Here is a 13348-nt window from a genome sequence, read left to right on the forward strand (position 1 = left end):
TTTCACAGCATCATCTTTCAGGATTTGAAATAATGCAACTGGAATTCCATCACCTCCACTAGCTTTGTTTGTAGTGATGCTTCCTAAGGCCTACTTGACTTCATATTCCAGGGTGTCTGGCTCTAGGTGAGTGATCACACCATTGTGATTATCTGGGTCGTGAAGCTCTTTTTTGTACAGTTCTTCTGCGTATTCTTGCCAACTCTTCTTAAAATCTTCTGCTTCTGTTAGGTCCATACCATTTCTGTCCTTTATTGAGCTCATCTTTGCATGAAATGTTCCCTTGGTATCTCTAATTTTCTTGAAGAGATCTCTAGTCTTCCTATTCTATTGTTTTCCTCTATTTCTTTGCACTGATAGCTGAAGAAGGCTTTCTTATCTCTCCTTGCTGTTTTTTGGAACTCTGCATTCAAATAGGTATATCTTTCCTTCTCTCCTTTGTTTTCTGCTTCTCTTCTTTTCACAGCTATTTGTAAGGCCTCCTCAGACAGCCATTTTGCTTTTTTGCATTTCTTTTTCTTGGGGATGTTCTTGATCCCTGCCTCCTGTACAATGTCACGAACCTCTGTCCATAGTTCACCAAGCACTCTATCAGATCTAGTCCCTTAAATCTAATTGCCACTTCCACTGTATAATCATAAGGAATTTGATTTAGGTCATACCTGAATGGTCTAGTGGTTTTCCCTACTTTCTTCAGTTTAAGTCTGAGTTTGGCAATAAGCAGTTCATGATCTGAGGCACAGTCAGTTCCTAGTCTAGTTTTTGCTGAATGTTTAGAGCTTCTCCATCTTTGGCTGCAAAGAACATAATCAATCTGATTTTGGTGTTGGCCATCTGGTGATGTCCATGTGTAGAGTATTCTCTTGTGTTGCTGGAAGAGGGTGTTTGCTACGACCTGTGAGTTCTCTTGGCAAAACTCTTTTAGCCTTTTCCCTGCTTCATTCTGTACTCCAAGGAAAAAAAATTGCCTGTTACTCCAGGTGTTTCTTGACTTTCTATTTTTGCGTTCCAGTCCCCTATAATGAAAAGGACATCTTTTGGGGTGTTATTTCTAGAAGGTCTTGTAGGGCTTCATAGAACCATTCAACTTCAGCTTCTTCAGTATTACTGGTTGGGGCATAGACTTGGATTACCATGATATTGAATGGTTTGCCTTGGAAACAACCAGAGATCATTCTGTCGTTTTGGAGATTTCATCCAAGTACTGCATTTTGGACTCTTTTGTTGACTATGATAGCTACTCCATTTCTTCTAAGGGATTCTTGCCCACAGTAGTAGACATAATGGTCATCTGAGTTAAATTCACCCATTCCAGTCCATTTTAGTTAGCTGATTCCTAGAATGTCGACATTCACTCTTCCCATCTCCTGTTTGACCATTTCTAATTTACCTTGATTCATGGACCTAACCTTCCAGGTTCCTATGCTATATTGCTCTTCACAGCATCGGACTTTGCTTCTATCAGCACAACTGGGTGTTGATTTTTCTTTGGTTCCATCTCTTTATTCTTTCTGGACTTATTTCTCCACTGATCGCCAGTAGCATATTGGGCACCTACCGACCTGGGGAGTTAATCTTTCATTGCCTTATATTTTGCCTTTTCATTCTGTTCGTGGGGTTCTTAAGGCAAGAATACTGAAGTGGTTTGTCATTCCCTTCTCTGGTGTCCTGCAATAAACACTTTGCTTTCCTTCATTGCAACCTGATGTCCACAGATTGACTTTACAGTATGTGAGAAAGTGGATCCATGTTTGGTTTGGTGTCATAAACAGCTTCTTCTGCTGCCAAGAGCTTCAGTCGTGTCCGACTCTGTGCAACCCCATCGACTGCAGCCTACCAGGCTTCTCTGTCCATGGGATTCTCCAGGCAAGAACACTGGAGTGGGTTGCCATTTCCTTCTCCACATAAACAGCTTTGGCCTTTATTAAAGTCCTGTCTGTTCTATTCATGTTCTGGGAAACTGATCTTTTGTCATTTTCTTAAGGATTAATTCCATAAGTATTATATCTATACCTTATTTTAACCAACTCTTCTAAATTATTATATAATTCATACCCATATACATGAACCATCTTATTTCCTATTTTTTAAAATACGTTCTTCTGGTCCCATTCAATCACCTCAGCAATCATCTATTTATTTGTGGTTCTTTTAATTTAAAAAATGACCAAAATATTTCTATAGTTTAGTTGTCTACTCTCTCGTATTCTGAATATCTCATCAATTTTCTGTTATCCTCAAATAAAACAGATCTTTTCAAATTCTTAATGAGAATGCACTTTTTGGTAACTTTTGAAACTTCTTTTCTTAAAACATTTTTGTCCTGGTTTCCATGACACCATAGTTTTCTAATTCAACTTATTTCTCAGTTGGCTCCTACTTTGACCTATTGTTTCTCTCATCTTACCACACAATAACTTTTTGATATAAATATACATATTTTCCCAAAATATTGAAATCTTAACTTAATTCAAAATACTTTGTATATAAAGACCTCACTTAATATCAGTTGTTAGGCTTTCCATATTTCCATTATATATTGTTCATAATTATATTGTAGAGCTTATTGCTGCTACTGCTGCTAAGTCACTTCAGTCATGTCCGACTCTGTGCGACCCCATAGAGGGCAGCCCACCAGGCTCCTCTGTCCTTATTAGCTTGCCAAATAATGGACATCATTTACACATAAATTATATTTTTAGATATATAATCATGGATTAGGATTCATATTTTCTTATTGTCACTGAGGAAGGCAGATCTATGTATTGCAGATTTTTTTATTATAACTTCTTCCATTTTATTTTTACACTTAATATTATCTTAATACACATTCAGTTCAGTTCAGTTCCATTCAATCTCTCAATCATGTCCAACTCTTTGTGACCCCATGAATCACAGCATGCCAGGCCTCCCTGTCCATCACCAACTCCCGGAGTTTATTAAACTCATGTCCATCGAGTCGGTGATGCCATCCAGCCATCTCATCCTTTGTCGTCCCTTTCTCCTCCTGCCCCCAATCCCTCCCAGCATCAGAGTCTTTTCCAATGAGTCAACTTTTCGCATGAGGTGGCCAAAGTACTGGAGTTTCAGCTTCAGCATCAGTTCCTCCAGTGAACACCCAGGACTGATCTCCTTTAGAATGGACTGGTTGGATCCCCTTGCAGTCCAAGGGACTTCCAAGGGTCTTCTCCAACACCACAGTTCAAAAGCATCAATTCTTTGGCGCTCAGCTTTCTTCACAGTCCAAATCTCACATCCATACATGATCACTGGAAAAACCATAGCTTTGTAGACAGACCTTTGTTGGCAAAATAATGTCTCTGCTTTTTAATATGCTATCTAGATTGGTCATAACTTGCCTTCCAAGGAGTAAGCATCTTTTGCTTTCTTGGCTGCAATCACCATCTGCAGTATATACATACATAGATATACTTACATATTCTATATAATCATCGAATATATGATATAAGCATAGATTATATATGTGTACATATATTAGAATATATATATATGTATAATATATATGCATATATATAATATATACATATGTGTGCATATATATTATCAGATCAGATCAGATCAGGCACTCATTCGTGTACGACTCTTTGCAACCCCATGAATCGCAGCACATCAGGCCTCCCTGTTCTTCACCAACTCCCAGAGTTCACTCAGACTCACGTCCATCGAGTCAGTAATGCCATCCAGCCATCTCATTCTCTGTCGTCCCCTTCTCCTCCTGCCCCCAATCCCTCCCAGCATCAGAGTCTTTTCCAATGAGTCAACTCTTCGCATGAGGTGGCCAAAGTACTGGAGTTTCAGCTTCAGCATCAGTCCTTCCAATGAACATCCAGGACTGATCTCCTTTAGAATGGACTGGTTGGATCCCCTTGCAGTCCAAGGGACTCTCAAGAGTCTTCTCCAACACCACAGTTCAAAAACATCAATTCTTCAGCACTCAGCCTTCTTCACAGTCCAACTCTCACATCCATACATGACCACAGGAAAAACCATAGCCTTGACTAGATGAACCTTTGTTGGCAAAGTAATGTCTCTGCTTTTGAAAATGCTATCTAGGTTGGTCATAACTTTCCTTCCAAGGAGTAAGCGTCTTTTAATTTCATGGCTGCAGTTGAGAGAGTCAGTTCCTAGGCAGGTTGATAAGGAGTCTAGGGGTCCCCAAGGAGAGAGGGGTCTGGAATTCTCAAGGAGGAAGAAAGGACAAACTTTTTTTTTCTTTCTCTACATTCCTTAGGATTATATAACAATAATGTATCCTGCCTAAGGACAGTCTTTGGATTAAACCTTCTGTTATCTTAAAATGTAAATTATGGGAGTAGAACTGGTCTTTACAAGGATGTATCCTGCCTGAGGACAGTGTTATCTTAAAATGTAAATTATGGGAGTCAGTCTGATGAGGTCTTTACAACCTCCAGACATTCTTTGGATTATATAACTTCATTGTTAACACTAGCAAGCGGGTACTCTTTCTGCCCCCTTCTGATGCCTATGTCAGAAGCTTTTTCTATCTCCTTTATACTTTAATACAACTTTATTACACAAAAGCTCTGAGCGATCAAGCCTCGTCTCTGGCCCCGGATTGAATTCTTCTCCTCCGGGGGCCAAGAATCCCGGTGTATTCGTGTGATTCAACAACAACCTTTCATCTTGGGGTCTTGTCCGGGACCCTTCAGGACAAGGTAAGGATGCTTGGAGCTTTAGTTCTTTGTTCTCTTAGCGAACACGTTTTCTGCTGTGCTTTACTAACTCTACCGTGTGCTTGTGTGAATGAATGACATGCCCTGCGTGAAGCAAATAAGGAACCTGCTGTTCCACGGTGATCTCATACGGCTTATGGCAGAAACCTGTCGGGTGGTTATACTGACCTGCCAATGCCAAGAGGCACCCAATGCCTCCTTCAGGAACCGACCAGAAATGGGGAAAGCATGTGGACCGAACTCTCCTTTCTTGGTCAAACTTTTCGGTCTCTTTGACCATTTCATAACTCCTTGGGAATTAGAAGTACTAACCTAATCTTTGGGATCATAGACTTTCAAGGGACTTGTGATCCATACTGTTATTGTATACTGTGGCTTAGGTCCCAAACTTGAATTGGTAGTCAAGAAAGCGCCTAGCCTCGCTAGGAATCGAAAGTTCGGAAGCTAGATGGAGCTCTAGCTCCAAGAACATCTCTAAGGTTAAAGGTTACTCAGATTGGGACTGCAATGGGTTTTTTTCTTTGGTAACACTGACTCTTAGTGGATCAGAGGAGGCTATTATACTGGTGTGGTGATGCTTGGAAAGAACATTTCAGTTTTGTGTTCACGTCGGTCTTATTATGGTCAGGAAATACTCAGGGTCGTGCACAGGCACTCAGGTGACGAATGTTTCCCCTAGTAGTCTTAGCTTGGGAGGATTTCCGGAAGGTTACTCTGATTTACCCTGGGTGACATCAGAGGCAAGCAAGGTTAAGGGTGAAGAGCTGGACGTCAAGTAGGGATGCTATCAAGTCTACCCCTGGTACATCCCCACCTCATCTCGGTGGTAGAACCGGGAGGGACGAGTACGGCGCCTGCGTCGGTAAGGGACAGACTAAGTCCGACCAGGAAGGAAAAGTTTTTGGTGTAATGTCTGTCTACACCCCCATCTAGAGCAGGGAGGGACGCCTCCGGTAGAAAAAATGGCTCTGATCGCTTTTTTTCTCTCTTACAGATGGGAGCTAACAATTCCAGCCTCACTCCTTTGAACTGTATCCTGAAAAACTGGGATAGATTTGATCCCCAGGGCTTAAAGAAGACACACCTGGTCTTTCTATGTGATACTGCATGGCCATGGTATCCATTGGAGGATGGCGAACGGTGGCCAGTTGGAGGGTCTCTTAAGTATAATACTGTTCTACAATTAGACCGGTTCTGTAAGGAACAAGGGAAATGGGTAGAAGTAGCATATGTGTTGCCCTTTTGCTCTCTGTGAAATATGCCAGACTTATGTCCTAAGGGTATAGATTTGGGCGTGAAAACTTCTCCTCCCTCCTGTCCTCTTACTTTGCCCCCATACCTGGAAATCCAAACTGAGATTCAAACTGCCCACATGGAGGTCCAAACAACTCCTGTCTCAGTACGACCTCAGACTACTCTGGTTTCAGTAGAAACTCAGACCATCAAAGTAAGAGATGAGATGGAGGACAGGAGACAAAGAGAAGAGGAAAAACAGGTTTCTCCAATATATCTCTGGGATCATATGTGCAGAGCAGCCAGAGAGACTGAGGAATAGCCACACAAGCTGTTGCCGCTTTATGAAACACCCACTGGGAGAAATAATCAGTCTGTGAGAGTTAATAAGCCTTTCTCTTATCAAGAAATACAAAGAATCAAGGAGGATCTGGGAGACTATTTAGAGGACCCAGAAAAATATATTAGAGATTTTAAAGGTGTTACTCTGCTTTATGACCTCACTTGGAAGGATGTGATGTATATCTTGGGACAAACGCTGACTCCCAAGTCAAAGACTCAAGTTTTGGGAAAAGCGGTTGCTTATGGAGATGAATGGCTTGGTAATGAATCAGTAGGGAAGAGGGAGAATGAGATAGCGGCCCTCCCCACTGGGAATCAGGCGGTCCCAACTATAGAACCAGACTGGGACTGCAACACAGCTAAAGGAAGATGGGATCAGAGTCATTTTGTTAGATGTATCCTTGAAGGACTTAGGCAGGCGCGTTCTAAGCTTTTAAACTATGGCAAATTGGCAGACATAGAACAGGAGGAGAAGGAAGCTCCTGGTAAATTCCTAGATAGACTGAGAGAAGGCCTTTGCAGATTCACTGAGATTGATCCTGAAAGTGAAGAGGGAAAAGTGATCTTAAAGGATAGATTTCTCACTCAGTCGGCTCCAGATACCCGCCGTAAGCTATTAAAATGGGCGTATGGACCACAGTCTTTAGATACTCTGTTACAACTGGCTCAGACAGTCTATTATGGTAGGGAATATGAGGGAAAGAAAGAAAGGCAAAAAAAAGACAAAGGAAAAGGTGGAAGCTTTCGCCACGGCTATGAAAAACGTTCTTAAACAGCCTGAGAAAAATGCCCAGAGGGACCCAGGTGAAAAGGGATGGGCTTGCTATTACTGTGGAAAGGAGGGGCACCTCAAGCGAGATTGCTCTCAGGCATCTAAGCCGCCTCTGGCTCCATGTCTGGTCTGCAAAGGACCACACTGGAAGAGAGACTGCCCCCAGAGGCATAGGTCTCCCGGGTCGGACTCTCAAGACAATCAGGACTCAAGGTGCCCGGGGGTCCCCACACAGGCTCCCATCCTAATTACACCTGAAGAACCCCAGGTATTAATAATCGTGGGGGGCCAATCCGTCGATTTCCTTTTAGATACTGGGACAACTTATTCTGTGCTTACTGAAGCCCCTGGCCCACTTTCTTCCTGATCCGCTTCCATAATGGGACTGTCTGGATGAGCCAAAAGGTATTATTTCAGTTATTCTTTATCTTGCTGCAACTGGGATTCCGTACTGTTTTCACACGAGTTTCTGATCATGCCAGAATCTCCCTCACCCCTTTTGGGAAGGGATATACTGAGCAAGGTCCATGCCTCTGTTTTCATGAATATGGAGCCCTTCCTTTCTCTCCCTTTAGTTGAACAAAATGTAAATCCTAGAGTATGGGCTGATGGAAAGTCTGTGGGTCAAGCACAAAATGCTATTCCTGTAGTTGTTAAGCTCAAAGACCCACACGTATTTCCACATAAGAAGCAGTATCCACTGAAACCTGAAGTTAAGGAAGGGTTAAAACCCATCATCGAAAATTTAAAGGAGCAGGGACTATTAATTCCCTGTAACAGTCCTTGCAACACTCCTATTTTGGGTATAAAGAAATCGAATGGTAAATGGAGACTAGTTCAAGATTTACAAATAATAAATGACGCTGTAGTTCCTTTACACCTCGTGGTGCCTAATCCTTATACTCTATTGTCTGAAATTCCTGAACGGGCCAAATATTTCTCAGTAATTGATTTAAAGGATGCCTTCTATTCAGTGCCTTTGGCAGAAGAAAGTCAATTTGTATTTGCCTTTGAAGACCCTACACAGCCAGCTTCTCAGTTAACCTGGATAGTCTTGCCCCAGGGATTTCGTGACAGTCCTCACTTATTTGGACAAAGTTTGTCACGGGATCTACAAAACTTTAATAGCTTTGAAGCGGTGGTGTTACAATATGTAGATGATATTTTGCTCTGTGCTGAGACAGAGGAAGCTTGTTCGCGAGTCTCAGAAGATTTCTTAAACTTTCTGGCAGGCTGTGGTTACAAGGCATCAAGAGTAAAGGCTCAGCTTTGTCAACAATCAGTTAGATATCTGGGCCTAATCATATCAGAAGGGACTAGGGCCATAGGCCCTGAGAGAATTAAACCTATACTAAACCATCCCCTATGACTTTAAGACAATTGAGAGGATTTTTGGGAATCACAGGTTACTGTCGCATTTGGATTCCGGGTTATGGAGAACTTGCCCGGCCTTTATATAAACTTATAGCTGAAACTCAGCAGGCCCAAACCGACAAACTGGAAACTCAAAAGGCTTTTAAGGTTCTTCAGTCTGCTCTCCTACAAGCTCCAGCTCTGAGCTTGCCCACAGGGTCAGAATTTAATTTGTTTGTCACTGAAAGAAAAGGTGTGGCATTGGGAGTTTTGACACAACCCCAAGGGCCTCACCAGCAACCTATTGCTTATCTAAGCAGAGAATTAGATGTAGTTTCATGTGTGTGGCCCCACTGCCTAAGAGTAATTGGGGCAGCGGCTTTATTAGCACCTGAAGCTTTAAAAATAATTAATGGATGAAACCTTACTGTACTGACTTCTCACGATGTGAGTGGAATCTTAAATTCTAAGGTTAATATTTGGATGACAGACAGTAGGCTTCTTAAGTATCAGTCATTGTTGTTAGTAGGACCTGTGACTAAGCTTAAAGTTTGTGGAAATTTAAATCCTGCCACTTTCCATCCTGAGAAGGAAAATGAAACACCTGATCACAATTGTTCTCAATTCCTAACTTTAAACTATGCAGCTCGGGAGGATCTAAAGGATACCCCATTAGACAATCCTGACATGGAAATATTTACAGATGGCAGTTCTTTTGTTCAGGATGGAAAGCGTAAAGCAGGTTATGCCATGGTGACTGCTGAACAGGTTTTGGAAGCAAAATCTCTCCCCCAGGGAACCAGTGCTCAGTTAGCGGAGCTTGTGGCCCTGACCCGAGCTCTAGAGTTAAGCAAAGGGCAGCGGATGGGCCTGATAATCTATGTGAGTCTACTTCTGCTGACTCCAAATATCCTGAGTCTGCCGTTTGATCCTCAAGACAATGCCTTCCTGTCCTGGGCTCACTCCTATGCTGCATTCCAAAATCGGTCTAACTGCTGGGTCTGTGGAGTGCTCCCCTCTTCATCAGTGGAAGGCTTCCCGTGGTGGACATCCCCACTTCAAGGAAAAGACTTAATCCAAGTCTGTGAATACAACAATCACATGCAATGCCTCTTCTTCATCTGATGACATTTACCAACCCTAAAATGGACTTGTGCAACACTTTACACTTTAACTATGGACATAATGTGACTTTTAATTTTGATTCTGATTGTTTTGTTTTTGCTGTTTGCTCCCTGCATCTGTAACTGTATAACTGGATTTGTTTCTAGCCACATGAAAGCTTTTAAGTTACAAATGGTTGCTCAAACTCCTGCTACTGCTGTAGCTTCCAACAACTACTATTTGGGGCCCCTGGATCAGATATCCTCAATATGAGGATTAGGAGAATATGTTGCCTCACCAATTTAGGGACAATGCCCCTTGTCAGCTTGGAAGCAGTTATGGAATGAGAAGGACGCCCCTTTTCCCTAGGCAACATAATTCTCCTAGAGACAGTTCCTAGGCAGGTTGATAAGGAGTCTAGGGGTCCCCAAGGAGAGAGGGGTCTGGAATTCTCAAGGAGGAAGAAAGGACAAACTTTTTTTTTTCTTTCTCTACATTCCTTAGGATTATATAACAATAATGCGTCCTGCCTAAGGACAGTCTTTGGATTAAACCTTCTGTTATCTTAAAATGTAAATTATGGGAGTAGAATTGGTCTTTACAAGGATGTATCCTGCCTGAGGACAGTGTTATCTTAAAATGTAAATTATGGGAGTCAGTCTGATGAGGTCTTTACAACCTCCAGACATTCTTTGGATTATATAACTTCATTGTTAACACTAGCAAGCGGGTACTCTTTCTGCCCCCTTCTGATGCCTATGTCAGAAGCTTTTTCTATCTCCTTTATACTTTAATACAACTTTATTACACAAAAGACGAGGCGATCAAGCCTCGTCTCTGGCCCCGGATTGAATTCTTCTCCTCCGGGGGCCAAGAATCCCGGTGTATTCGCGTGATTCAACAACCTTTCACAGTCACCATCTGCAGTGATTTTGGAGCCCACAAAAAATAAAGTCTGACACTGTTTCCACTGTTTCCCCATCTATTTCCCATGAAGTGGTGGGACCGGATGCCATGATCTTCGTTTTCTGAATGTTGAGCTTTAAGCCAACTTTTTCACTCTCCACTTTCACTTTCATCAAGAGGCTTTTGAGTTCCTCTTCACTTTCTGCCATAAGGGTGCTGTCATCTGCATATCTGAGGTTATTGATATTTCTCCCAGCAATCTTGATTACGGCTTCTACTTCTTCCAACCCAGCGTTTCTCATGATGTACTCTGCATATAAGTTAAATAAGCAGGGTGACAATATACAGCCTTGATGTACTCCTTTTCCTATTTGGAAGCAGTCTGTTGTTCCATGTCCAGTTCTAACTGTTGCTTCCTGACCTGCATACAAATTTCTCAAGAGGCAGATCAGGTGGTCTGGTATTCCTATCTCTTTCAGAATTTTCCACAGTTTATTGTGACCCACACAGTCAAAGGCTTTGGCATAGTCAATAAAGCAGAAATAGATGTTTTTCTGGAACTCTCTTGCTTTTTTGATGATCCAGCGGATGTTGGCAATTTGATCTCTGGTTCCTCTGCCTTTTCTAAAACCAGCTTGAATATCAGGAAGTTCACGGTTCACATATTGCTGAAGCCTGGCTTGGAGAATTTTGAGCATTACTTTACTAGCATGTGAGATGAGTGCAATTGTGAGGTAGTTTGAGCATTCTTTGGCATTGCCTTTCTTTGAGATTGGAATGAAAACTGACCTTTTCCAGTCCTGTGGCCACTGCTGAGTTTTCCATATTTGCTGGCATTTTGAGTGCAGCACTTTCACAGCATCATCTTTCAGGATTTGGAATAGCTCAACTGGAATTCCATCACCTCCACTAGCTTTGTTCGTAGTGATGCTTTCTAAGGCCCACTTGACTTCACATTCCTGGATGTCTGGCTCTAGGTCAGTGATCACACCATTGTGATTATCTGGGTCGTGAAGGTCTTTTTTGTACAGTTCTTCTGTGTATTCTTGCCATCTCTTCTTAATATCTTCTGCTTCTGTTAGGTCCATACCATTTCTGTCCTTTATCGAGCCCATCTTTGCATTAAATGTTCCTTTGGTATCTCTGATTTTCTTGAAGAGATCCCTAGTCTTTCCCATTCTATTGTTTTCCTCTATTTCTTTGCATTGATCGCTGAAGAAGGCTTTCTTATCTCTTCTTGCTATTCTTTGGAACTCTGCATTCAGATGTTTATATCTTTCCTTTTCTCCTTTGCTTTTCACTTCTCTTCTTTTCACAGCCATTTGTAAGGCCTTCCCATACAGCCATTTTGCTTTTTTGCATTTCTTTTCTATGGAGATGCTCTTGATCCCTGTCTCCTGTACAATGTCACGAACCTCATTCCATAGTTCATCAGGCACTCTATCAGATCTAGGCCCTTAAATCTATTTCTCACTTCCACTGTATAATCATAAGGGATTTGATTTAGGTCATACCTGAATGGTCTAGTGGTTTTCCCTACTTTCTTCAATTTAAGTCTGAATTTGGCAATAAGGAGTTCATGGTCTGAGTCAAAGTCTGCTCCTGGTCTTGTTTTTGCTGACTGCATAGAGCTTCTCCATCTTTGGCTGCAAAGAATATAATCAATATGATTTCGGTGTTGACCATCTGGTGATGTCCATGTATAGAGTCTTCTCTTGTGTTGTTGGAAGAGGGTGTTTGTTATGACCAGTGCATTTTCTTGGCAAAATTCTATCAGTCTTTGCCCTGCTTCATTCCATATTCCAAGGCCAAATTTGCCTGTTACTCCAGGTGTTTCTTGACTTCCTACTTTTGCATTCCAGTCCCCTATAATGAAAAGGACATGCTTTTTTCGGTGTTAGTTCTGAAAGGTCTTGTAGGTCTTCATAGAACTGTTCAACTTCAGCTTCTTCAGCATTACTCGTTGGGGCATAGACTTGGATTACTGTGATATTGAATGGTTTGCCTTGGAAACAAACAGAGATCATTCTGTCATTTTTGAGATTGCATCCAAGTACTGCATTTCGGACTCTTTTGTTGACCATGATGGCCACTCCATTTCTTCTTAGGGATTCCTGCCTACAGTAGTAGATATAATGGTCATCTGAGTTAAATTCACCCATTCCAGTCCATTTCAGTTAGCTGATTCCTACAATGTCGACATTCACTCTTGCCATCTCTTGTTTGACCACTTCCAATTTGCCTTAATTCATGGACCTAACATTCCAGGTTCCTATGCAATATTGCTCTTTACAGCATCAGACGTTGCTTCTATCACCAGTCACATCCACAGCTGGATATTGTTTTTGCTTTGGCTTCATCCCTTCATTCTTTCTGGAGTTATTTCTCCACTGATCTCCAGTAGCATATTGGGCACCTACTGACCTGGGGAGTTTCTCTTTCAGTATCCTATCATTTTGCCTTTTCATACTGTTCATAGGGTTCTCAAGGCAAGAATACTGAAGTGGTGTGCCTTTCCCTTATAGTAGATATTATATATATATAATTAGATATTATATATATATATAATTATATACATAATGTATATATAATATACATATTCTAGTATATACTGAGAATACAACAAGTAAGAACCGGTATTTCTTAAGCAGAAAATCCATCACCGTACACTCCAAACCAACTTGCTTGTCTATACTAGTGTCCAGGCAACTGGACTCAAATTTCAGAGTCATTTCTATATCTTCTTTATATCCATGTTCCTTTCTTTTGCACACATTCATTAGGTAGTCAAATACTATGAATTCTTGTCTGCTCTTCCATTTCTTACATCTGTCTTTTATTCATTTCCTCTCTACTGCCCTAGTTCAACTCCTAAGCAGGTCTCACCTAAATGACTCTGCACCATCTTCTATCCATTCATCAT

At 41.6% G+C, this 13348-nt stretch overlaps 1 long non-coding RNA gene across 1 annotated transcript; it reads left to right on the forward strand.

Moving 5' to 3' along the window:
- Positions 1–3891: 3891 nt before the first annotated feature.
- On the forward strand, positions 3892–9901 carry LOC147361806 (uncharacterized). Its single transcript, XR_015137640.1, has 2 exons — positions 3892–4697; positions 5710–9901. It is a non-coding gene; the product is annotated as an uncharacterized LOC147361806 (long non-coding RNA).
- Positions 9902–13348: the final 3447 nt, after the last annotated feature.

Source organism: Bos grunniens, chromosome 12 (genome assembly GCF_055505025.1).
Source record: "Bos grunniens cultivar Pamir isolate PY7600 chromosome 12, Bosgru_T2T1.0, whole genome shotgun sequence".
NCBI lineage: Eukaryota > Metazoa > Chordata > Mammalia > Artiodactyla > Bovidae > Bos > Bos grunniens.